Source organism: Protopterus annectens, chromosome 13.part0, assembly GCF_019279795.1.
Source record: "Protopterus annectens isolate FY-2018-M chromosome 13.part0, PAN1.0, whole genome shotgun sequence".
NCBI lineage: Eukaryota > Metazoa > Chordata > Ceratodontiformes > Protopteridae > Protopterus > Protopterus annectens.
The window spans coordinates 215,877,026-215,904,731 of record NC_056747.1 but is presented as its reverse complement, the minus strand read 5'-3'; the positions used below and the strand labels follow the sequence as shown (position 1 = coordinate 215,904,731).

At 37.4% G+C, this 27,706-nt stretch overlaps 1 protein-coding gene across 1 annotated transcript in view; it reads right to left on the bottom strand.

The window, feature by feature from the left end:
* The window catches only part of MYO1F (myosin IF), a 1,136,901-nt gene that overhangs the window by 389,173 nt on the left and 720,022 nt on the right, over positions 1-27,706 (bottom strand). The window lies entirely within an intron of this gene.

Here is a 27,706-nt window from a genome sequence, read left to right as displayed (position 1 = left end):
TGGGAGGCACAGTGGGACAATGGATAGCATTGTCACCTTACAGAAAGAAGTTCTTCAGTTTGATTATCTGCAGAGATGCCTTCTGTGTCTGCATGTCCTACCTGTGTTCTCCCATGGGTTTTCTCCCAGATTCCAAAGGCATGCAATAAGATGGATTGGACACTCTAAATTGGCCACGTGTGTGTGTGTGTATTATGGAAGGACAAATGTGGCAGTGCTAGCCACTCAGCTGTGTGGACATTGGCTGTAGATGATGGTCACTGATGATGTGACACTCAACCCCATATGCAAAAATTGGTTACTGGGAAGAATATAATTTGAAACACTAACTTCAGAACAACATAATAGTCTATTCCAAAGTAGAACAAATAAGGAGAATGAGTTCAAGTCCTGCACACAAACAAGTTTAACACGTAGGCCTCAGGCTGAAGTATGTCTTTGAGAAACTGATTAACCAAGCTGTTCTGAGTCACAATCCTTCCATTTTTGATGTCATGAAACATGAAATACCAAAACATAACATATCCTATTGGAATAGAAGAGACACAGATCAACAATGTGTTTAAGCTGTAGTAGAAAGGCAAGACATTGTGTTCACTACTGGAACAGGAAACGCAAGACATCCATATACAGAACATTTTAGTCTTGTAAGTAGGCCTCATAAAATGATTCTTGGGAGCATCAAGACACTATTGAAATGGCCACATGGTGGTGCAGAGAGCTTGCTACCATCATTGCAGGGGGGGTTCAAATAGAGATGATCCTGACCTCATAGGACATGTAATCCTAATGTTGTGACTGGAGATTGGATCTTAACTGGTCAGGGCCCACAGGTTTGAAATCATACTCTTGTAATCCACCAACAGATGAAGAAATGTGGAACATTTGTCTTTCTGATGAAAATACAGACGTAAAAATTCCTACCAAATAAAAATGAACATATATGAGACTTATTATTGTTTACATTGTTGGACAGTGCTGAAGTCTGAGCTTTCTGCCAGATTGAAAATTCAGCCTTCAGTATTTCTAGGATGGGGGGTATTCGGATACTTGTTTTGCCTAGTCTGAGCCCCAGTAACATAGTTGCACTGTTGCTTGAGGGTACAGTCATCTCGTTTTCTTCTGGAATGTGAGATGTAATAAGGAGGATTTGACACTGTAAAGGCTATGCATAAACCACTTCTAGCACGACGCTTCCAGAGGATTGTTTAGAAATAAGCCCCCCTTTGCTTATTCACACACTAAATTATCAACAAAGGTTTTAGATTCCAGGAAATGTTTTAGAGATTGAAGGGTAGTAGCTGGCTCTTTAATAATGGACAAATGGGAACAACTTTCTTTTTTAAACAATAAACATCTTTATTTGAATTATTACTTATGACATAGGCAATCGTACATCTATATAAATGAAATCAAACCATATTGACATTTTCAGTTCAAACATTATAAATCACATATAAACTTTTATACAGTCATTGGAGCATTACATAGCTCATTCCATTCCTACATTCCATTAAACTTTATTCCTCATCCAAAACATTATTCTTCAGGTATTGTTCCCGAAATTCCCATTTTTTCTATGTAATTTTCTCCTACTCATTTCGAAAGATCCAACTTCCATTTTTTATCTCTGTTTGTAAGTTGGTTTAGACTTTGATTTCTATTGTCTAATAATTTTGGCAGCCACCAGAACTCAGCAAGACCTTACTTTGTCTAGTCAACTCTGATTCTGTATCACATCTCAAAAAATTCATTTTGTTAGTTGCATCAGTTTGATCACCCAATATTTCTGACAGTGTGGTCTGCAGGGAATTTTTAAAGTTAAGTGGGAAACAGCTTTTCTCATGTATCTCAAAGATCTTGGAACCACTTCTGATTTCAAATAGAGACTGTTTTACAATGGTGTTGGATGGGGATAGAAATATGTTTCAAAACACTAGGTAGGAAATAAGTGACCACACTACAAAACTGCAACACTGGTCTGGGACAAGAAGCAAGTATTCAAGGCAGTTATGTTTCTGCAGTAAGTAACAGTGAATGACTCCCTGAAAGACTATCTCACATCGGTTTGTGTCAACAGGATCACAAAATGAAATCATGATCAATCATTAGTTTCAGCATATGAAGGACCGATGCTTGGATCCCACAGTGCAGGGTAACTCAGAAGATCACTTTCCTTTTATCCTGAGAGTTCTCGTGTGGGAGGAAGAATTGTCACTGAACAAAATCCAGCAGTGCTCCATAGTGCATTGTGCTGCAGACAAAAAAACGGGCAACTTTACCATCTTGACTGAATTCTATCCCTTTGTGACTGGAGCCAGTTGAATGATGAGTAGGAATACAGTACTAGCTACCATTCAACCAGGTAGGAGAAGACCCAAAGGTTCCTCCAGTGCAGATTCTCTACCACAGTGGTATGAGTTTTGGTGAAATATGGGAAATGAGAAGGTCAAAGATGACTCGGCACAGTTGAAATGATGATTTACATCACCTGCAGGGGAGCCATAAGTGCAAATGGTTTGTGGACAATAACCACACCGGCAGGTGACCACACAGAATCATAAGACAAGTCCAATTGTTTATTTAGGATTATTGGACTTGTTTTATGATTCTGTGTGGTTGCCTGCCAGTGTGGTTATTGGATTTTGGTTTTCCTGATTGTTTATTTAGGATTTGTGGGAAATAGGTAAAGGGTATCTAACTAAGCTACTGTCTCTCTCATTTAACTCAGGCTATTCAAATACTGCAATTATGTACGTCACTGCAGTGATTACATGTGTCATAATTCAACTGGCATAGTTGCAAAAGTATCTCTGTTTACATGGAAATTCCTGACTTCTAGACCTATGTCCTACATAAGTACTTGCCCTTACAGAGAACAGGTAAACAAATATATGTGATACTCTTTAAGATTAGATATTTTTGACAGCTCAGTTGATCTAACATTAGCATGTTGAATTAATTTTTATAGATATACTACTTTGTCTTTCTTCATCTGGACCTATAATTGTAATTACTTATACCAGGCACATTTCATGATGTGCTTTTGTGCTTAAGTTGTGGCAGAAAAGGCTTCCCAGGCCAGTCCCACCCATCTGGTTAGCAATGATTGAATGAATGACTCCATAAACACATTTATTTCCAGGGAAAAGCAAAGGAATTTCCTATGGAATTCTCAGATCCCCAAATCTTAGTATTTCAACAGGTGTTTATTTTATTATTTTTTTTTATTTACACTTTGTTGACAGAGTTAGTCCTACTAAGCCAGTAGCCTAATTTCAGGGAAGGCCCAAGGTGGTATTCATACTGACTAGTAAAAATTTGGCCAAGGCAATGGGGAAGCTTCCTTAATTTTTTTTCTGGGGACCTTCCAGTTTCTGGAGAAAAGACTGCTATGTAGATTCATATGGTTGTTGGAGCTGGAGAATTCTGACTGTTTACTGGAGCAATATTCCATTGTCGTACCTCAGGATGATGGAGCAGTACTCCATTGTCGTACCTCCAGGAAGAGGGAGCCAGTACTCCATTGTCGTACCTCCAGGAGGAGGGAGCCAGTACTCCATTGTCGTACCTCCAGGAGGAGGGAGCCAGTACTCCATTGTCGTACCTCCAGGAGGAGGGAGCCAGTACTCCATTGTCATACCTCCAGGAGGAGGGAGCCAGTACTCCATTGTCATACCTCCAGGAGGAGGGAGCCAGTACTCCATTGTCATACCTCCAGGAGGAGGGAGCCAGTACTCCATTGTCGTACCTCCAGGAGGAGGGAGCCAGTACTCCATTGTCGTACCTCCAGGAGGAGGGAGCCAGTACTCCATTGTCGTACCTCCAGGAGGAGGGAGCCAGTACTCCATTGTTGTACCTCCAGGAGGAGGGAGCCAGTACTCCATTGTCGTACCTCCAGGAGGAGGGAGCCAGTACTCCATTGTCATACCTCCAGGAGGATGGTCAACCCAAAAGTGGCTACTTTGGATGAGAAAGGGATATCTGAAGAATGCCTGTATTCCTTTTTCCAGACATTGCCATCAATTTTTGGATAGATTGTCCTCAGTCAAAAGATACTGATCAAGATGCTTCAGTTACTATGGGCTTAATTGTGGGAGGGGAAAATGTCAACATTGAGCCTATGCCTAAATGCACTAATATGCCTCCCTTTAGTAGATTAGCTTCCTTATGGTCCTCTTGGTGTTACATCTGACAATGCTGGAGAGGCCTCTTAGCTTTTTCCTGCTTCTGTGGTATTACTGTCTCTTCCCGCACTGGAGTTGTGACTCCATATTCCCTGGCTCATGAAAAGAGGTTTGAGGTTAATGTTGACTGTTTTTGTAAACAGGTTCCAGTAATAGATATGATCATTCTGCTACTGCCATGGATTTTTCTGTTTTAAAACCAGATGAGGAGTAGGGTGAGATAGAGGATGATACTCATGATAATGCCTCTGTTTTATGTATATTAGGGTTGGTTTGTGACCAATAAAGAAAAGTTAAGATGACTGTGAAACATTGAAATAAAATGGGATAAGGGAATAGTGTCTTAATTACTATTAATATTAATAATCTTAAGTCATTGCCTTGACATCTGACAATATGACAAACAGAAGACTACCATAATTTTTATATAAGATATCCAATTTTTTTCTTGGATAGATATAAATTTATATTTTGGTGGTGGTGAGGTTTGTCTTGTGTTAGGGGCACATATTTTGGGGTGGCTATTTTGGTTAAAGTGTCTGATATTCCTGTCCAAAGTATGAATATGCTGAATTCTAGATCTTTTTAAGCAGCACAATTGCAGATTTAAAAAAAAGAGGTTTTACTATCAAATAAGTGAAATGCATTCATTCAACTTGCACTTGATCGAATGTACAGTTTCAAGTTTTTGTAATGTTGATTTATGTTATGCTGATACTAAAACGTTGCAGTGTTGAAATGCTGTTCTTGTTCTATGCCCCGGATGGCAAATGGGTTTTCATGCTCAACTCTTTGTCATTATATTTATATATATATATATATATATATATATATATATATATATATATATATATATATATATATTTTTTTAGTAGAGTTGAAAGGACATGTGTTAAAAATGCTTTGCAGTCTTACTATATACTGAAACTGAAACTCTGGAAAGAAGATTTTACAATGGGATTTTGTAATATCTGTAGGTGTCATATAAAATATATTGATCTTATCTTTTATTTTATTTTACATTTGATTACCAGGAAAGTCCAACTGGACAAAAATCCTTTTACAGCGGAGGCCCAGGGAGAAAAGCTCCACATTTAACATGTAACAATCATTATGATTACAGATACAAAGTTTACATATTTATGACTTGACGTTTGTGTTAAACATATAACTGGATAAAAATACATTCATGTAAATATTGTTATTAATGGCATTGTTGCATAGTCTAATACAGGAAAAGAGAATTATTCTTTAAAAAGAAAAGCAAAATGAAATTGGCAAATGAGCGACTTATAGACTGTAAACCAGGTATTAACAAATGGTGGGTGAGTAATTTTCATAGATATACTACAGTGATTGATAACCCGCAGTAGGAGGACAGACAGTTTAGATAGTGAAATATAATTGCATCTTATGGAGAATAGTTTTATTATATTCCTTGAATACATGCTTTAGATTGTAATAACAATGATTAGAAGTATGTTGAAAGGTGAGATGTAATCCGATTTGTGTGAAGATCTAGTATTACCTAGAGAAAGAGTGTTTAGAATAAACAGGACATTGCATTGTAATTCTTTTCTTATCCAGGATTTGTACAGGAGCATAGCCATATAGTGGTTAAATGAGATTTAAGAGTTATTTTGAAGCAAGGTAAATTGGTAATAGATGTTATTTCTGAAGGTAAGCTATTCCAGATTTTAACTGTGCAGTTTGAGAAAATGGAGTTACCTGATTTATTGTTAACTTTGGTAGCATTTAACAGGAATTTGCTACTTGAGAGAAGTACACATTTGTTAGACTAAGGAGTTAAATTTTGAAGTGCTGGTGTTTTTTCATATTGGTGCAGGATCTTGTGTACCAGGCACAGTTGGTGATAAGTTATTAGTTGAGAGAGTTCTAGCAAATTCAGTTGTTTGAGGGCAGTGCAATGATATGTCCTACAGCTGGCATCAATTGCAACTTTTGCAATTTTGTTACAGCACAATTTTAATTTCTCTAAATTTGATTTCCTAAGGTTTGTGAGAACTGACGACACATAGAGAAGAGTTGAGATAAGATGTGCCCTAGCTATAGTAGTTTTTGTGCTGTTAAATATTTTTATTTCTATAAAGTATACCTTTTTTGTGGACTTAATGGTTTGGGCAATATGGATGTCAAATTTCAAACTACCGTCATAGTTTTGGACAAGTTTTATTTAACTGGTAATTTGGTTAAATCAGATTATGATTTATTTTATAGTAACTGAACTGAAGGGATAGGTTGTCGGGATATGCTGCAGGGTTATGATGATTTCTGGAACTTCTTTTGATGTTTATCTCACTGCCAAAACCCTACCTAAGGTACATATGAAATGTATAGTGAAGGATGAGCATTTATGTTGTTGTGCTGGTTGTGATGGTGAAGAATTATTCATTCATCTGAATTTGGTTACCAGGACAGCTGATTTGGGTCATGCAAGACCCCCTTTCAATGGAGGCCCTGGGAGAAAAGCTCCATAAACTTGTACATTGAAAGAAAAAGTAAAAATTAGATTATAACAGACACTTTGTGAGTACAAAAAGTATTTGAAGTATAGTGATTACCAATTGAACATAGGCTAGAAAGTAGCAGCTGTATAAAAGTAATTAATATCAACAATTCAGCAGCATACATAAGAGTAAAAATTAGCTAAAGTACATCCATCATGAATAGGGTGGCAATACAATAACATAAGGAGGTAATCTGAAAACAAAATTTACCAGCAGTTCCAGTAATATTCACAATGGATGTATACAGGTGGGCATAAATAAGGAATATCAGCATACATATTTGTTCAGATGGGATGACAAGGTACAACTGCAGTAAGAAATCTACTAAAATAAGGGCAGTGAGCAGTAAGGCATAAAGGAAAGGCCGGGTTAAGCAGTTTGATAGACCTGAAATACAAAGAATAAAACTCAAAAGTGATATAATGTAGGCTGTGTGTGTGTGTGTGCGTGCGTTTGTGCGTTTGTGACTGGTAGTTGTCAAAGAAGGATAAGCCAAACAAGGGGTATCAGAGTGATAAACGAATAGTGAGGATACGCTAGTAATGGGGACAGTAGGCGAGTGAGTAAAAGGATAAAAAGAAAACAAGCGCTGATGTTGACCGAGATCCAAAGTTACTGAAATGTGCAAAGATCATGAGGACGGAGTATAAAGCTTGTTGGGGGGGAGGATCACATTGGTAATCTACATGTTCAAAGATACAGAAAAGAAGAGGTTCAGGGGTCACATTAACTGTTATGCAGAGAGAAAGAAGAAAAACTGCCAGGGCAGGGAAAAGCTCAAGCAGATACTTAGGTGCCCACCATCTCCAGGAATTTGTTCCTAAATCTGAGTTGTCAGTGGCTTGGTGTGGTTTGATTCTTTGCCCCGGGTTATCGGGGTACATTTTGATTGCCTTCCTTGCTGCACTGTCAGACTACTTGGTTCCCTTTAACTCTTATCTTATGAGGACTTCAGGAGAATCTCCTTTTTACTTCTGTTGTTATTGTTTCACCTTCAGAAATGTAATCCTTTCTAATGTTACTGCTTCCCTGATGCATCATTTTGTATTATAAGTGGATTTTAACTGCCATGATTTACACCCTTCCCCTATTCTTGACAAGTTATAATACCCTTTTAGAACTTCACAGTTTCTGGTTTATTAACCCTTTTGTGTAACAGCATACTAGTAAAACAGCATTTTTTCCTTCCAAATCTTCTGCAATATATCTTACCTAATCTTAAACAAGTGCAGCCCCAGTACTAAACCTGGTGTATTCTTCTGACCATCATCCTTCGACATGCATGGACACCATTTAATGTGACTGCATAGTTCCTTATATTTAGACAGTGTTTTACCCATGCTACCACTCTATGGCCTGCTCTAAGTCTCTCTATTTCATTTACTAATTGTTTATAGTACTGTTCCTCCTCCTTTCACATTTCTTAGCAGGCAGCATCTACAGCCTGTTCCTCGTTTGACTGTCTGAGATAGTCACTCAGAACTTTATTACTTGAAAGTAAAAGAATAGTGACAATGAGAATCCAGGTGGAAGGTACTAGGCATAATAAAGAAACAGATGCTATTTGAATATGTGGGACATGGTGGGAGGTGCTAGGCATAATAAAGAAACAGATGCTATTGGAACATGTGGGACATGGTGGGAGGTGCTAGGCATAATAAAGAAACAGATGCTATTGGAACATGTGGGACATGGTGGGAGGTGCCAGGCATAATAAAGAAACAGATGCTATTGGAACATGTGGGACATGGTGGGAGGTGCTAGGCATAATAGAGAGACAACTGTCTACTCGGACATGTGGGAGGTACTAGTCATAAGAAAGACAAATGCTACTGGGACAAGTGGGAGGTACAACGCATAAGAAAGATAAAACTGCTATTCCTGAACATGAACATTAAAAGAGATTTTAGCAATGTGAAGGTTGTGGTTTTAGAAAAATGTTAGAGTTCTAAAAGGGAAGAATTGCCAAAACTCTGTTGGAAAAGAAAGAAACATTTTGTGTTACGTAATCTGAACCTTGTACATAATTAAACAGGTCATACTTATGCAGTGCTTTTATTTTAAAGAAAGAAGAAACTTGCAAACATTATAAATTTTAAATTTATTTGAAAAATGTTTACATTATTTGGTTATATAATTACTTGTATATATATTTTAATAAATAAATCATTATTTTTGATAACCTAACTGCACAAAAAATGAGTTTGTGAAAAATCTTCCAAGTTTATGTGGCATAACCAGGCCTGAAAATTACATCCTTAAAAAAAATCTAAAAAGCCAAAGAGATGACTCAGTCCCTTCTTAACTAAGGTAATCATTATTTTTTTTGCCCAAGGTGACAGGTTATGGATGAGTACTCAGTGGTACAGTTTATCATTCTGAGATGTTCTCCAAAGGAAGGGGCCTCATGGAGAGATGTTAAATGCAGCAAAATAGCTTATTATCATAGTCTGTGTTAGACTGTGGAGATTCTCTTTCTTTAAACTTTGAAATGAGAGAGATTTCAGAGCAGAGGTGGAGAATCTCATGCCTTTAATCTGTTTAGAGGCCTGAGCTACTATCTGTCTTGTAGCTTTCAACCACTGAGCATATTATCAAAAGTCAAATGATTGAACCAAAAAATGGGGGCCCAAACATAGTCATGGCTCAGTTTAAGGAGGTATAGCTTAACTCTCACCAGAAAACAACTCATTGTGAAGGGGTAAGAAAATGTAGTCAGTATCATGGGATTAGGGTGAGAAGCTGTGCCGTGCACCTCATATCCAAGTACCTAGTTCCTACCCTCTAAATAGTTAACTAAACATGTAAATGAAGGAAGCTGGTGACAGATGTCCAGGTCCAGTTTCCAAGAGCTGGTGTTGAGAAGGTTCCTTTCTGCTTGACATCAGGTAGGTCCAAATGTACACAGCAAGATGATGGCCCCAGGACAGAGGAGATTACACTTCAGTCACAACAAAGGTAGAAGAACAGACAGGTCTGAAATACTGAAGCCTGGCCTCCAGATCTTTTGTCTTGTTCTTAGGTTCATAGGATGTTAGTAGGATATTGACCCAAGGGTCTTTACAAGTCTAGCCTTTAAATCCTAATATAATACCAGATGAGAGAGATCATTTATTCCCAAGGTTTTTCTAGCAAGGACTACCCATGTCCAGGAGAGAAGCTGAAGCAATCTCGGGCAGAAATTTATGATTTCCCTTCTAGTCATCCCGGTTACACTTAAACAAGTTCATGGAAGTGCTCTGCTTGATATGGTTTGGAAGCCTATTCCAGAGGAGTTGCAACCTCCGAGAGATGTATCTGTCTCTCCAGGAGGTCCTGCTTATGTACATTGCAGGCTAGATTGAGGTCCCTGGGAAGGGGGACTCTAGTCCTATTTGATTTATGCATGTGCAGCATTTCCGTTAGATTTGGATCAGAGAGTGCTCTGTAAACCAGACATAAGTCACCTCTAAGTAGTCTATATGGTACTGAGTACAGTCACAGTGACTTCAGTTTGTCCATATAAGAATTGCTGTAGTCTCTGAATTTTCTCTGTGGCCTCTCAAGTTGCTACAGGTGCCCAGCATGGTACATACCAAAGTGAGCATTATATTCAATAACAGGGCTGATGAGGGACCGGTACAAGGGGGGTATAACCTCTCTTGCTCTTGAGGTGATGCCTTTGTTAATCAGGTGAGTGGTGTAGAGTGCCTTCCTCACCACAGCAGACACATTGTGGTTGATTGAGGTCACAGTCAACTTGTGTTCCCAGGTGTCTCACTACTGAATTGGTACTTAGGTATTATTGTTTATTTTATAGTCAGTAGGGACATTGTTTTTAGAAGGGAATGATGATGCTGTTATCATTTAGTTCAAGACCATGGCTTTGGCACCAATCAAGAGATTAACAATGTAAGCCTTTTGAAGTCTCTGCTGACAATAGTGGGATTCAATGATAGCACCCTGTTTGAGCTCTGGGCTTGGTTATACAGCCCCTCCATTTTAGTCTGGACTTCTGAGCGTATGTGCCAAACAAGAAGGGGCCCTGGCGTGACATGTGACCCCACTGGTGATGGAGTCTGCTGGTAAAAGGTAAAAGTCTGCCGCGTGCTGTCTGTAGGCAGTTTGCAGCTCCTTTGAAAACACAGGTGATAGCACAGCTAGGTTGGATTTTAATGATACCTGAATGTGGGATGATGTAGAGGCCTTGGCCAAGAGTCAGAATGAGTTATTGGATAGCACATCTATGACTGGTCACATTCTCAAAGAAGCCCTCCCAGGTTTATGAGCATGACCTTGACAAAACCAAACTGAGACTTATCCAGGGTTTGGAGGTCACCTATATCTTTATTTATGAGGTCCATGATGATTTAGTTCCATTACCTTACAGATGAGGCTGGCTAAACATATGGGTCTATAGTTATCTGGGTCTGTTGCCAAGCCACCTTTGTGTCACTGTGTTTTCCATTCAGTGAGGACAAAGCCAGTACTCAGCCTGTGGTTGAATAGAGTGCCTAATGGAGTAGCAAAGTCTTGTTTTCGAACATTAAAAATGCAGCCTTGAATGCCATCTGATCCCATGTAGGCTGTGTTGTTAGCCTAGGATAGAGCATTGATGACTTGCTTTTTGGAGAGGCATCCCAGTCACCTCCCTCTATCTAGGGGTTCCACTCATCTCCAATACCCAAAACTTAAAATTAGCATTTGGGCAAACAAGTGAATGTCTATATAATGCATTGTTCTCATTTTTACGATTAATGTCCCTTATACGTTCATATATCCATTTCCATAAATGCCTTTCAGCTTTTCCTATATAGTAACACCAGCAGAATTTACAATAGGCTAAATATACAACCCCCTTAGTGTAACAACTACTGTAGGTCTTGGCTTTTAAAATTGTTCTTAAACTGGGAAGCTTTAAAATCTTCTCTCCTGCAATAAAGGGGCATTGGGGACATCTGCTACATCGAAACGTGCCCCTTTTATTGTTAGTGTTGTTATAACTTTTTCCAGAGTACCTTTCTTTGCCCTTTTCCAGAATATTTTTCAAATTTTCGTTTCTCCTATAACTATAAGTTAGTGTGTTCTTAAACACCATCACTCTTGTGGGCATAGATCTAAACATGTCCCATGTATCAATAATACATTTTTTAAGCCATCCAATATTTCTGTAATAAGTTCATGTCAAATAGGGGGTAGTCGTAGTATCTCCAATGTTCTTATCACCAGTATTTTCAGGTTACTAATATATGCAGTATCCTCCAAATTATAATCAGACCTAAGCAATGGGGTATATTTAGTACTCCTATCTATCACAAACTTTTTTACAGTTCCAGTTAATTCATGTGGGTACCCCTTTCAGTTTTGTTTAATATATACTACTGTGTATGTATGCTGAGATATATCTTTAAGATAATGGGTCTTTCAATTGTCAATTATTTTATTTAATTGTTTTATTGATGGCAAACATTGTGAGTGGTAGTGTTATAAATAGCGCTGCCAACATTTTAACATTGATTCTGAGGAGGTCTCCGGTAAGGAGACGAAAGAGCTTAATCCTGCTCTACTTTGCCTGTTTGAATTTTTGGAATAAATCATTTTAATTTTGGTTCGAGTCATTTGTGGGATTTGTTCTTGGAATTATTGGTGGAACCCACATTACACTGAGGACTGCCTTTATTGATCCGTGTAGCTGGACTCTAGTCCTATTTGATTTATGCATGTGCAGCATTTCCATCAGATTTGCATCAGATATAGCTCTGTAAAACAGAAATAAGCCACCTCTAAGTAGTCTATATGCTACTGAGTACAGTCACAGTGACTTCAGTTTGTCCATATAAGATGTGGTGTAGTCCCTGAATTTTCTCTGTGGTCTCTCAAGTTGCTACAGGTGTCTAGCATGGTGCATACCATAGGGAGCATTATATTCAATAACAGGGCTGATGAGGGACAAGTACAAGGGGGCTATAACCTCTCTTGCTCTTAAGGTGTGATGCCTTTGTTAATCAGGTGAGTGGTGTAGAGTGCCTTCCTCACCACAGCAGTCACATGGTGGTCAAGACTGAAGTCACAGTCAGTTTGTGTTCCCAGGTGCCTCACTATTGAATTGGTACTTAGGGTATTATTGTTTATTTTATAGTCAGTAGGGACATTGTTTTTAGAGAAGGGAATGATGATGCTGTTATCATTTAGTTCAAGACCATGGCTTTGGCACCAATCACGGGTCTGTGTAAGCCCCTTTTGAAGTCTGCTGACAATAGTAAGGGATTCAATGATAGCACCTAATTTGAAGGCATCCACAGACTTGGTTAGCCACAGCCCCTCCATTTTGGTCTGGACTTCTAGACGTATATGCCAAACAAGAAGGGGGCCCAGCATTGACTCTTGTGTGACCCCACTGGTGATGGGTCTGCTGGTAGAGGTAAAAGTCTGCCACTTTGAGTGCTGTTGATCTGTGAGCCAGTTTGTAACTCAGCTGAAAACACAGGGGTTGATATGCAACTGGGTTAGTTTGTCAATGATGCCTGAATGTGGGATAGTATCGAAGGCCTTGGCCAAGTCAAGATAGGTTGTGTGCACAGCTTTGCCCCCATCTATGACTGTGGTCACATTCTCAAAGAAGCCCTCCAGGTTTAGCAGGCATGACATGACCTTGACAAAACCAAACTGAGACTTATCCAGGGTTTGGAGGTCACCTATATCCTTATTTATGAGGTCCATGATGATTTAGCTCCATAGGTTCATAGGTTGGTACTAGGCTATCAGCCCTAGGGCCTATACAAGCCTAGCCATAACAATTCCCTGGCTATTTCTTCCCACACTATTTACATCCCTGGACCCCTGTCTAGCAGGGCGACTGACGTGATCTCTGGGGTGAATTTCCTTTCTCCCATCCAATCATCAAGGTTCCTTTTGAAGAGGCCCAAAGAGGCACTCTGCTTGACATGTATGGGCAATCTATTCCAGAGTCTGGGGAGTCTCTGGGTCAGGAACCTATCCCTCCAGCATGTTGTGTTTATTGTGATGACAAGGTTTAGATCCCTGGAGTGTGTGGCTCTGAGGGATTGGGATTTCTTTAAGTGTAGCATGTCCAACAGCTCTGGGTTTGACCTGGCCTTGTATGTTAAGCAAAGATCGCCTCTGAGTAGACGATATGCGACAGAGTATAGCTAGAGTTTAAGGCGGTCAATGTAGGGCATCTGCTTTAGGCCTGTGATTCTTTTATTGAGGTATTTCTGTGGCCTTTCCAGTTGTTGCAGATGTCTTGAGAGGTACATACCAAACGGGGAGTTGTATTCTATAATGGGTCTAATGAGGGATGAGTACAGTAGGACAATGACCTCCTTTTTTCTGGATGAAAAGCCCTTAGTGATGAGGTGTGCCACATAGAAGGATTTCCTGACTGTTGTGGCGATGTGGTTATCGAAGGTGAGACCACTGTCCACCTGTGTCCCTAAGTCTCTTATCACACTTTCAGTGTTTAGTGTACTGCCACCTATATGGTAATTCACGGATACATGCTTTTTCCCAAAGGGGATAACTATACATTTCTTGGCATTGAGCTTGAGCCCATGGCTCTGGTATCAAGCATTTGTTTCTGTAAGGCCCTTTTGTAGAGTATCCACGTCATTTGGGGATTCAATAATGGCTCCCAGTTTGCAGTCATCTGAGAGCTTTGTTATCCAGAGTCCCTTAGTGTTGACCTGTACTTCAGAGAAGTAGATGCCAAACGAGAGCGGTCCCAGGACTGAACCCTGAGGTACTCCACTTGTCACTTGTCTGGAGCTGGATTTGGAGTCGGCTACTTTTACAGTGTGGGTTCTATCAGTAAGCCAGTTAGCAACCTATTGGGTGACATAGGGATTAATACCCAACTTAGTAAGTTTATCTATGATTCCAGAGTGGGGGATGGTGTCAAAGGCCTGGGCAAGGTCTAGATAGGCTGTGTGGACCACCTTACCCATGTCCATGGCTCTGGAGGCTGATTCCATTACCTTACAGATGAGGCTGGCTAAACTTGTGGGTCTATAGTTATCTGGGTCTGTTGCCAAGCCACCTTTGTGTCACTGTTTTTTCCATTCAGTGAGGACAAAGCCAGTACTCAGCCTGTGTTTGAATAGAGTGCCTAATGGAGTAGCAAAGTCTTGTTTTTGAACATTAAAAATGCAGCCTGGAAAGCCATCTGGTCCCATGTAGGCTGTGTTGTTAGCCTAGGATAGAGCATTGATGACATGCTCTTTGGCGAGGCAGGGAGGGGGAGATGATGGAGACATGGTTTGTTGTATGCTTGGGAGGGAGGAGGAGATGATGGAGACATGGTTTGTTGTATGCTTGGGAGGGAGGAGGAGATGATGGAGACATGGTTTGTTGTATGCTTGGGAGGGATGGGGGTGTGTGACATTTTCACCAAACCTGTCTGCTAGCAGGTTTGCAATTTCCACAGGGTCAGTGTGTGATGCCATCCACAATTAGTTCAGCACTCATTTGAGCTCTACCTTTTTGTTTCTGGATGTAGGTGAAGAAAAGCTTATGGTTATCCTTGGCTATGATTGCTAAATTTTTCTCATAGTTGCTCTTTGAATATTTTGAGTGGTCTTATTTGCTTGTTTAGGCTGAGATGGGTGCATTTCCAGTTCTGGGATCTTTTAGGCAGCAGCTTCTTTCCCTTATTGTATAATTTATTAATGCTAAACATCCACCAGGATTTTTTTTTTGTGAGGATCTTGCTTTAATCTTATTTGGCATAGCTGTGTCTATACATTTGTGTAGATGTTTATACAGGGCATCAGTGTATACCTTAGTATAGCCATCAATGTCATCTGTGGAAACAGGAGCTTGGAAGTTTATTATACCTTCCTTTAGGAGGGTATAGTTAGCATTGGTGAAGTTTTTGTAGCCTGACTTCTCCTTTGGGGTGTTCTGATGCTATTGCTAGTTCAAGAATGACTGATTTATTGTCAGATTTAACCAGTGTAGACCCTACACTTAGGGCATTGCAGAGATCACTCATATTGGTGAGGACCAGGTCTAGAATATTGGAGCCCCTTGTAGGTGGTGCACTATTTGTTCTAGGATATTTGATTTAACAAAGTCCAGGAATGTTTGTGTGCATGAGTTTGGGCTTGTATAAGTTTCCCAATTAATGAAAGGATAGTTGAAATCACTTATGACTAGGTTGCACCTTAATTGTCTCAAGTAGGTCTAAAAAAGCTACGTGGGCATCTTGGTTCATGGAAGGGAACCCGTAACTGATGACGACCTGAAAGGGGGGGCCTTACCCATGGTAATTTGGACTTGGAGTAGCTCTGTTTATCCAGTCTAGAGGTGTAATTATCTTTAATGAGGATAGATAGTCTGCATCCTTTGGTTCGCACACCTTCAATTTGCAGTCTGAAAGTGTAGAAGGCATTGTAGCCTTGCAAGGCTGGGGTACTTTCTGTGGCATTGAGCCAGGTTTCTTTGACTGCACAGATGTCAACATCTTCCAGGGAGAGGAGTGCTGTTAGAGTGTACAATTTCTGATTTAAACTCCTAGCATTTTGCAGCATGACCTTTAGTTTCTTTGTCTTTGATATTTTCACATTGGGAATTTTGTTGTTGTGAATTTGCCTACAAAAGGCATTATGGAGGAGGCAAGTGCCTTAGCCAGCTACCAAAAGCCTAGAGGTGCCAAGTGAAGACCATCTCTGGCAAAGCAATGTGGTCCATCCACCATGTCATCCCAGGCTGACAGGAACTGTCCCCTTAGAATGACACCAGAAACTAAGCCAATTATTGAAGTCAATCATTTTTTGTTTATATTGTGGTATCATCCCAGGCAAGGGTAAAATGCTGCTCAAAGTTATTTACCATAACTGCCTGGAACACACATCGAGAGAGCTCAATCATGTCTCTCTTCATATAATCCAGAGAGGTACATCTCATGTCGTTCACACCAGCATGAACTATGATGGAGTCATAACAGTACTTGTTGAGAGACTTGAATGCATGTGTGATCTGGTGAATCCTTGCACCAGGCAGGCAACTGACTGTAACCTTTTCCTTGTTCAACCTGGTGAGTGGGGCATATGTATGTCTGACTATAGCGTAACCTATAACTACAACATTTGGAATAGCTGTGCATTGCCTTAAGGGGTTATTTGGTGAGACACAGGTGCTAGTGTTTTTATGTATATTGGGTGCTTTGGGTGTTGTCTTAGGTGTAGCATGCTAGTAATTTGGAGGTGTCTGGTGTTTAGGTAGGTTTCTGGAGGGTACCTCTGCATATGAAGGCTTATGTGTTTGGGTGCATATTAAGAATGGGAGTTGTGGTGTGTGAGCTGCCAACCTGCTTAGTGTTGCTGTTCTGGGTGCAAGAGAGCAGTGATTCCAGATTTTTAGTGTAGGATCATCTCTCACAAATTGTACTTGAATGATGTAGCAGTAAGGGGTTGTTAGTGTACATGAGGCAGTTGCTACACTGCCTCAAATAACCCATGCCCAGGCTGGCAGAAGATAATGCAGGTTTGAACCTGTATCTCAGGGTGACTAACATATGGGGGTGTACAGTATGAGGTCTCTAAAAGAGGGTATCTATAGGAATTGATGCTGATAGGTAAGAGGTAAAATTTTTGCTGGGTGGTTCACTGAACAGCTGAGAACTATGCAAGAACTGCTCTGCTAGATAGCAGCCGCTTCTAAGGGAAAATACTTCTACTGGCACTTTTGCATCTATAACTGCCAAAAGTTACCCCCCTCTTCATGATGGTGCACTACGCACAAGCAAAATAAAGCAGCTAATACAAAGAAACCAATGAAAAAGCTCAAACTGAGCCCTGCATCAATGAAATAGCTCAAACTGAGCCCAGAACCAGTAACCTTCAATTTAGATAGTCCTACTGTATGCTCCTGCCATGAGATTACATGGGAGCTTCTCTAAAGATACCCTGATTTTTAGTGCTCAATCTACAAAACAGAACTGAATTCGGACAGTCTTGAGTCCAGTCTAGACTACAGCCAACAGAAGTGCAATGGGTCAACAGAAAAGAAGCAGGATATATTTTTTAATTAAATAAGCAACAGTGTAAAAAAAAGCACTGTTTTTCTTGAATTAATAATTGCAACAGAATAAAACAGCAGAAACATATTTTCTTAAATTAAGTAAAAGCAGCAGCTGGTGTGAAATGCAGTCAAAGTAAAGCAAATGCAGTAGTAAAATACAGTGCAAAGCAGCAGCAAACAGTACAGTTTTTTTAAACTACTGAAGTACAGTCATAGTATATAAGAGAAGTGCAAAGAAAAAAATACTTGGAGCCCTTTTGTGGGTTTCTCCGCTCAGAAAGACCAGTTGAACACCTATAGCCACTAGGTGAATAATCCCAGTCCTTCTCATGTAAAAGCACAGTAAGAAAGTGTCTGAAGTGAAGTGCTACCACAAACAAACTTAAAGATATGGATACAGCAGTGTATCTTAAACAGCTCATAAAAGTGTGAATATTTAATAAAAGTATTTTGCTTTGTATAAATCAGCCAAAAGCTACTCAGTTGTATAGAATTTATAAAGACACTAAAAACAATATAAGCTGATTAGAAGCTCTCCAGCCAATAAAAAACTACATTCAGAAATCTCAAGTGTTTCCTCAACCTAGACAGGCTACTGCTAGAAGCCTTGTTGAAGCTTAGAAATTTACCCCACATAATTATTTGATATTTTTTATATAACAACTTGTGGACAGGCCAGCTAACCATGTGACATCAGTCTAATGGTCATTGCTCTCTCCTGACCAATTTGTCATCTTGCATTTGTTAGAAATAAAGCTATCATATTGCAGTTCTTTCTGGGTAGCAGGGTGAGTTTCATCCTGGTGAGCATTATATCTAATTTTCTCCAGTCCTGTTCTGGAAGGGGAGTGTGTGACAGCAGTGAAGTGATAGGTGGCTTATGATTAATTTCCAAACCCATATCCATTTTATGGTGGTGGCTCACCTTGTAATTTATGTAGCTCACATGTAGTTCCTTTTGTTGCCATCTGGGGATGATACTATTGTAGTGATAATACAGACCATCCTGTACATACAAAGACAAGCTGGCTAGAGGCTCTCATTGATTTTACACCCTTACTTAGACACTATTTTATGTGATGCAGAGTTTGCCCTTGTACCAACATGACAAACCCTTAGCTTGTTTTTTTCATTTTCATATCATATAAGTAGCCAGCTCACCATCTGTCATCTGCCTTTAGCCAAAAGCAGCAGGGAGTGTACCCTCCATTACAATGAGGAAATGCATAGTTGCTTGTTTCACCTACACCTTTCCTCTCCCCAAATCATATAAAAAATAAATTCATGTTTTCATGAGAACAAGGCAACTGCTCTAGTCTTTGTTAATTGAATGTCATATTTGGCAGTACTTTCTACCAAGCCACACTGGAAGAGGTAGCATTAGATCTCAAATCTTCCAAAAGTGGAAGACACACCAGAAATCTACATTTCAATCCTCCATTTATAGCCATACCTCAGGAACATAAGTTTTCAGTCAAGTCCAGGTCACCTGCAGCATGAAGATGCCCTGCTTCATGGCATCCGTGGCATCCAGTCCCACCAGTCTGGTGTCATTGAACACATTGTAGTCCTGTCTCTGAAATGTTATAGTTGAATTGTTGCATATGGAGGCAAAAATAATTATGCTATTTATACATTAAGTACATGTGATAAATACTCAGATTTATTATCAGGTGATTTTGCAGAGATACTGCATTATAATTAAGTTTTTAATGCACATGTATATAATCAGTTTAAAATCCACCTACCACACTTGATGGTGGATTTTAATGTTCATGGACAGCAAGATCTGATTTGAAGCAAGATAGTAAATGTTCTACATACTCAGCCATTTTTCACAACTAAGATATAAAATATTTGTGTGGCATTATGGGTTGTTATAAAAAATAGTCCTTATAAGTTATGTAAGACCGTTGTGTAATGATAGCGCAAATTTGCTAAAGTATGAGCAAGTAAGCCATATGCCTTCAGTACTCACTGGCATTATTAAGCAATGACATGTTAAACTGTCCTCATTTGCCATTTAAAACCAACCTTTTATCTTGACAAATATGGCTGCATGTGTTCAAAAAAAGTGTTTGCTAGAACATAGCTGGACACCAAGACATATGTCATATCTTTTTATTTTAAACTGCTGTCTGCAGCAGGCATTTTGTTTTAATGTTTATTAGTAGACTTTCATCTTTTAAAAGAAGTAGAATATATTTTCAGTTGGATTTTTTTTTTAATTAAATTTATAGATCTTCACTCTGAATGTACAAAATGTACTGACCTCATTATCAGTGATATCGAAAGTGATATAATACTTGAAAACGGCTAGACAATACCAAAGAACAAAGTAAAAGTAAAAAAAAAACAGCAAAGCAAAGACCAGGAAGGAACCAGACCACAAAACGTATAAGCTTTCCTTCATTTAATAAAACACCACAAACTTCATCAGAATAAATACAAAAACTTGAAACCACCCTTTAAATACGTCATGTGCAAAAAATCATCCAATGACAAAATGCTTCAAATAAATTATTTAAATAGCTATTATGATGTCATGAAAATTTAAAAATACACTACAGAAGTTTTAACATTGTATATACATATAAAATACAAAAATGTGTGTGTGTGTGTGTATGTATGTATGTGTGTGTGTGTATATATATATATATATATATATATATATATATATATAAATATAAAATAGTCACTGCTAAACTACTAAACAGTGTTTCATCAAATAAAGCCCATTTTATGAACAACTACATCAAAGTCTTTGTAACTGAAGAAAACACTTAATGTTAACAGTTTCATTAAGTCCTGGAGGGTAGTCTGCTCTTAAAGCTATCTGCCATTTAGTTTCCCTACATTCTAATAAGGTTTTAAAATTACCCACCAAAGGACCACAAATTACTTTAAGTCAAAAAATGTACATTTCTTAAAATTGTTACATAATAAAACATGTTGTGCCAGTGCATTATTCCTGTCTTTGTTTTTCACTGCCAACACATGTTCATAAATCCTTCTACTTAATGACCTGTAGGTCTTGCCAACATAAAAACTGGTACAGGAATTCCATATTGCGAGATGAACAATACCCACAGAATCACATGTAAACCTGTCCTTTGCCCAAATAACTTTCTTGAAATGTTTCAGCTCAACAGAACCTGAATTGGTTATGTATCTACATTGCCTGCAATGACCACAAGCAAAAGTCCCAACAGGGTCTTTGACCCCCTTGTGTGATGTCTTAGAAGTACTTTCAAGTATATGTCTTATGTTACGTACCTTTTTTATAAGTGAACAAAGGTTCATTACACAAGACTTTCACAAATTCAGAATGTCCAAGCAACACCTTCCAATTTTCCTTAATAACACGCCTAATAATATCTGTTTCATCTGAAATGGGCAATGGGAATGCCAGCTCAAACACCTATTTTTGATTCACCCTACTTGCCACACTGAAATTGCCTCTCAAGATGGGACTAATTAGAGTGTCTCTGAGAATTATAACTTCAGCAACAATGTTATGTAACCAAAACAAATCCTATCCCCTGGCTATAAAAAATCCAGTCAGTTTGTTAACCTCAACATCAAAGACAGAATCATGACTAGTCAAACAACTCAACCTTATAAGTTGTTGCTTGACAACCCCTCTTTTCTTATGTTGGGGGTGAAGACTGTCCCTGTGCAGGTACTGATTGACAAAAGTAGATTTCCTATGAATACTACTACTACTGAAACTAAAACTGTCATCAAGTAGTTCCAAATGACTATCCAGAAAGTTTATTATTTTCCCGAACCCTCCCAGGGTAATGTTCAAAAAACTGGTTTAACAATGCAGGTCTTGCAAGAATAACTGGAAACTATCAAGATTCCCTTGCCACAAAAAAAAACAAAACAAAAACAAATCATCAATATAACGCCAGTAGAATAAAATATTCTTAGCCAAAGGATGTGTCACTAGAAATTTCATCTCCCACATAGCCATAACTAGTGTGGCAAAAGAAGGAGCCACTCTAGAACTCATGGTCACACCAGAGATTTGCTGAAAAATACTAGTTCCAAACTTGAAAAAATTGCTTTCCAAAATCATTTCCATCAAAATACACAAAGTGTTGATCTTGTCCTTGTCAAAATCAGTATGACCAGTCAAATATTCCCTAAATAAATCAATTCCAGCTTCTTGATCTATACTTGTACAGAGGGGAAGTGACATTAAGTGTTACAAAAAATATAGTTGACATATCAAGATTTTCTATATTAAATTCATGTAATAACACATGACAAGTATTTAAAGGGTGGTTTCAAGTTTTTATATTTATTCTGATGAAGTTTGTAGTGTTTTATTAAATGAACAAAAGCGTATAAGTTTTGTGGTCCAGTTGCTTCCTGGTCTTTGGTTTGCTGCTTTTTTACTCGTATAAAACTTGATCCCAGCAGTTCGGCTTTAAGGGTAGATCCTGTGTAATTTGTACAATAAACTTCTTTGATAAGGTAACACAGGCTCTGGATGGTGGCTATGCCATGTTCGTACAGCATACCTTGACATACCTAAATCTTCCCATACCATACTACATAACATACTAACATTTTAAACAACCTAAACATGCTCCGAATTGATTCCATTGTAGTTAGGAGGATAGCCAATTGGCTGAGGGACAGAACCCGTGTAATGGAGGTGGCAGGTATATCCTCAGAGAACACCAAGGTGACCAATGATGTCCCTCAAGGTTCTGTGATGGGGTATCTACTATTTTGCACCTACTTCACAGATTTCTGAATTACATATGGGGATCTCTGCTTTTCACACACACAAGCTCCAACTTGAACTCAGACAATCAACAAATAGTGCTCATAAAGGTAAGTTAAAACTAAATGCCAGTAAGAACAATATTGTCATATCTGGCAAACAATCTCACCAGTCATTTTTTACTAGAAAAGCTCACCCAGATTCTGCCACAACTTGCAGTGAGGGAAAGGTTAGTTTGCTTTTGATTTCTTGTATTTTGTATTACTTTATTGCCTTCTTCTATTTTGTACTGTGTTTTACTTGTATTCTGCTTTTATTTGCATATTAAGACTTAGAAAGAGACCACAGCAGTGTCTCTTGTGGGTCACACAGAAATGTTTAAATGCCCCCAGTTGCTGTTGTGTTTTTCGACACAACTGTCTTTCTAGTTGCCTGTCCCTTATGTCAATTTAACCACATATCTCCGTCCCTCTCCCCTTTCACTGATTGTTGTGAGTAAGCACAAAATTATCATTTTGTGAAATCACTCTCTTTCAACCATTTATATTTATTGGCCATCCCACTGTATTCCATTGAACCAGAATACAAAAGTGTCCACCCCTTTTCAATCTATCTTGCCTTTTTAAAATTAGTGGCTCTCTACTTAGATAACTAAAGCTTAAGTTGCCACCTTTTTCATATCATATCTAACTGCTTAGTGCACAATGCAGTGCTTAAGAATGCAATCCATTTTTGTCATCTTTCCTTTAAATGTCTGTTGCAAGACCACCAGTTACTGGACTGCCCACATTCTGCCTTTCAGTATTCATCTTAGGATTAATGCTTCTGTTTTCTCTTGGGATGAATTTCCTGTTCCCCATCCAATTGTCCAATATGCACTTGAATTGGGTTAGGGAGGAACTCTGCTTCACATAGATGGGGGAGCCTGTCCTAGAGATGGGGTAGTCCGCGGGATATATACCTGTCTCTATAGCAAGTCCTATTTATATCACAGGCAAGGTTTAAGTCTTTAGAATGGGAAATTATGGTACTGTTTGTTTTGTGGATATGCAGGAGGTCCATCAGAGTGGAATCTGACAATGTCCTGTATGCCAGGTACAGACGTCAAAAGCCTGTAAGAGACAGACTATAAGGATAGTAGTAGCAAAAATCATGATATAAGACCTTAATATGGCATTTGACAGACTTGGACATGAGATCTTATTGGTAATAATGAAAGAATATAAATTAGGAAATTATGTATGCCAGCATATAGTAATAATAAATTAAAAATACTTATAAATGGCTGGGTAAGCCTAGAGGTGCGTTTGAAGAGTGGTATAAGACAGGGGTGTAAAATTAGTTGTATACTCTCTGAATTAGTTATGAATGTGATAGTATGTGAAATAAATTACAAAACAAAGGAGGCAAGGTATATAACACCTGAAGGGTTAAGAATTTTAGTTATGCTAACATATGCAGGTGACATTATAATCATAAAAAACATTTGGATAAAAAGTAATAATTTGCACAAATGATTGTTTAGAGATAATAGGGATAGCTTTAATAAAGAGACAAATAAATGTTTAGGTGATGCAGTAGAGATTGGAGGGTATACATTTTACAATAAATGAAATTTATGTGTTAGGTATAAAATTTGGGAATAAAGATGCAAGTACAATTCAATGGAAAAATAGAAGAAGCAAAGCAAATGTCTTTTCTGGAAAACATATAAATTATTCAGAAAAAAGGCTTATTTGATAAATTTAGTACGGATAGGAAAGAAGTAGCATACTTAGCAAGTGTATTTATTTTCCAACAGTATTTGAAAAGGAATTATTGGAGATATTTTTTCCATTTATATGGGGTCTAGATTAAACCCAGTAAAAAGAGGAGTTTTGTATATAAATAAAGGAGGAGGTGGTTTAGGATTAATTAACCCAGTGGCATGTGCTGCTTCATTAAATTTGTACAAAGTGTTAAAGTTGATAAATGAAAATGATGTGAGATTAGTAGCAAAACTATATAAATATAATTATGATAAATTGTGGGTTATGGCAAAACAGAGTAAAAGAGAAAGAATGTATAAATGGAGAAATAAAATGTTACCAAGAAAAAATATTTTTGTGGAATATAAAATTTGATGATACAGAAAATTGTAGAAAGTATGGTATAAGAAAGTAATGATAAAACATTACTATATAAAACCATGGTTAAATCTATTGGATGTAAAAGTTAAAACTATAAATATAAGAAGCAAATGGAGTGATCAAAGTAGAATGTCAAGATTTTTTGTGGAGACTGGGTAATAGATGAATTGTCAGTAAAATGAAATATGCCATATAAAAAGAAAAATTATAGAATATGTTTACATTTTCAAGAAGAAGAAACTATGAAAGAGTAAAAAAGTTATGGGGAAAATGTAAAGAAGATTTTTTGAAGATATACAAGAAGTGGATGAAATAAACATGGATATGATTAAATATAGATATTATAAGAACAAAAGTAAATATGTTAAAAGAAAATATAAAAAGTTTGTTATATGGAATGAATGAATAAATTAAATTAGGTTTTATGGTAAATGGATTTAGCAACAATATTAAGTAATTCAGATGAGATGGTGGTTATGGCAAAAAGGAGTGGGGGTCTAATAAGACGAAAATTTAGCATGATTGTATAGGAAATTATGAATATGTGCAACAGATTTGTATATTTATGTATTTGTATATATACGTAAATATTTGTAAATAAGTAAATATTTTGTAAAAAGTGTTATTCTGTATATAAGTAAAGGACCCCTGCTCTTTGTTGCTTTGGAGTTAGAGAGAAGATAACAGAAGTCAGAGAGGTGAACACCAATGCTTTATAAAGTATAACAGTCAGATTGTGGTGAGAGAGTCAGAAGTCATTATTCTGCAAATCTTATATGATGAAGCCGAAAAAGAGGAATTGACAACAAGACTGTTGCTACAACCCTCCAGTTGGGAGGGTTGCAGGATGATTTACTGAAATAGATGTTGACACCGAGCAAGCAGAAAATGAAGGATATGTTTTCTGGGGAGGCATTATGGATAAAATACAAAAAAGACGAAACAGTCTATTCTGAAAGATAATGGTGATGAAATTAAAAGAATATCCTATGCAAAAAAGTGAAAGAAGGTGCCAGGGGAGTAACACAAAAAAAGAAAGCAGAAGAGAATGTAAAATGGAAGTATGTGGTGAGGATTCATAATAAAGAAGAAGAAGAACTGGCTAGGTATGACATTTAGGACAATGTAATGGTTCATTTGAGTGTTAAAGTACAAGAGGTAAGAACTTTAGTCTTACAAACAGACATTTTGTGGCATTATTTTTGAAAATGTTTACGCAATGGAAACTTTCCTTGGGGAATATAGCTAAAAAGAACTGTAATCCTTGGAATTTACATGTAATTAAAAGCCTTTAAGAGGGAAATTTAAAAAAGAAGATTCATATACAATCTCTAACAGAAGTAGAAAGAGAGATATTTGAAATGATTATGCAAAGAAGTACTGGACATTGCAAAGATTTATGATAAAAAGGGTTTGTGGACTAGTGGATGGGAATGCAATGTTATATTTAAAGACAGAAAAGAACAAATCATACATATTCCAAACATGATAAATGTTGAAGGAAATAAAGGTGTGGTAAAATACTGGTGACAACCCAGAACATGTTTTTTTTCATGGAAAAGGACATCTGATAAATAACTGTGACAAAAGGAAATTTTATATCTGTGGGAAACTGGGCCATGTACAAGAAAATGTGAACTGAAATGTTATAAATGCACAACACTGGGCATTTAATGAACAAAGATAAGAAACATAAGTGGTGGATATAGAAGATAAAGATAGAGGACAAAGAAGGAGCTGTAAAAAGAAATAATGGAGGAAGGTTCTGAAATAAGTGATGAGGAAGATATTAACTGGGAAATTGTTAAAGGAAACATACTTCTGTTGGTAAAAGATAGTAAAAGAAAATTTAAAAGGGTAAGCATAAAGAAAAAAGGAAGGAAATAGATGAGAAATAAAATATAATTTCTAGAAATTAAATGAAAGGGGAAGTAACTTTAGATTGCATTTATGTAAATGTGAATAGTATTAAAAATATAATGAGAAGGATAGCAGCTTTGGAATGGTATAAGAAATGTGATATAGATGTAATTATAATAAAAGACACACAAGTGAAGAAAGATTACAACCCGAAAAAAATATGGGTGGGACATAACATTTGAGAATAAGATTGTAAGCAAGATTTAATGGGGAAAATAATAGAAGAGTTAAAAGAAAAATTGTTCCTGGAAAACATGTTAGATTATCATTTAGGAAAAAAAGATTAATTTGATGAATTCATTTTAATGGAAAAACAGCATCTTTATCAAGTGTATTTATGTTGCTAATGGTATTTGAAAAATAATTGTTGCAGATAATTGTTTTATTAATATGGGGTTCTTGAATGAAGCCAGTAAAAAAAGGAATTTTGTATGTAAATAAAGTAAGGATGTTTAGGGTTAATTAATCCAGTGGTGTATGTTGCTTTACTAAATTTATATAGAGTGTTAAAGTGGATACATAAAAAGTTGAAAGATTAGTTGTAATAATGTTTAAATGTAAGTATGACAAATTTTGGGATATAGTAAAAAGGAGCAAAGGAGAAAAAGAAAGTATAAATGAAGAAATCGAATATTATGAGGAAAAAATAATGTAGAAAATAAAAATTGTTGGAATAGAAAAGTGAAAATGTGGTATAAGGATATAATGATACAACATTACTTTGTCACACTGTAGCAAAAGCTGGCAGAAGGAAAAAATATAAAGCTATGAAAAAATAAATAAATGTAATAAAGTAGAATGCCAAAAATTTTTTGTGGAGCCTGGTAGTAGATAAATTATCATTGAAAGGAAACATGCCATATAAAAAGAGAAATGAAAGAATGTAGCTATATTGTGGGGAAGAAGAAACTACTGAACATGTGTTTTTGAAATGTAAAAGAGTAGTGAAACTACAGGAAAAGTTATGTGACAAAATGTTTACAAAGATATAAAAAAGCAGATAAGATAAACAAGGACATGAAATATGGATACTATAAGAAAATAAATAAAGAATATGTAAAAAAATATTTTGTACGAGTTATATGGATGAAAAGATGCATGAAATTGTTTAATAGAAAATGGATTTTGGATGTAATATTGAGTAAAATCAGATGGTGTCTATGGAAAAAGGAGTGGGGGTCC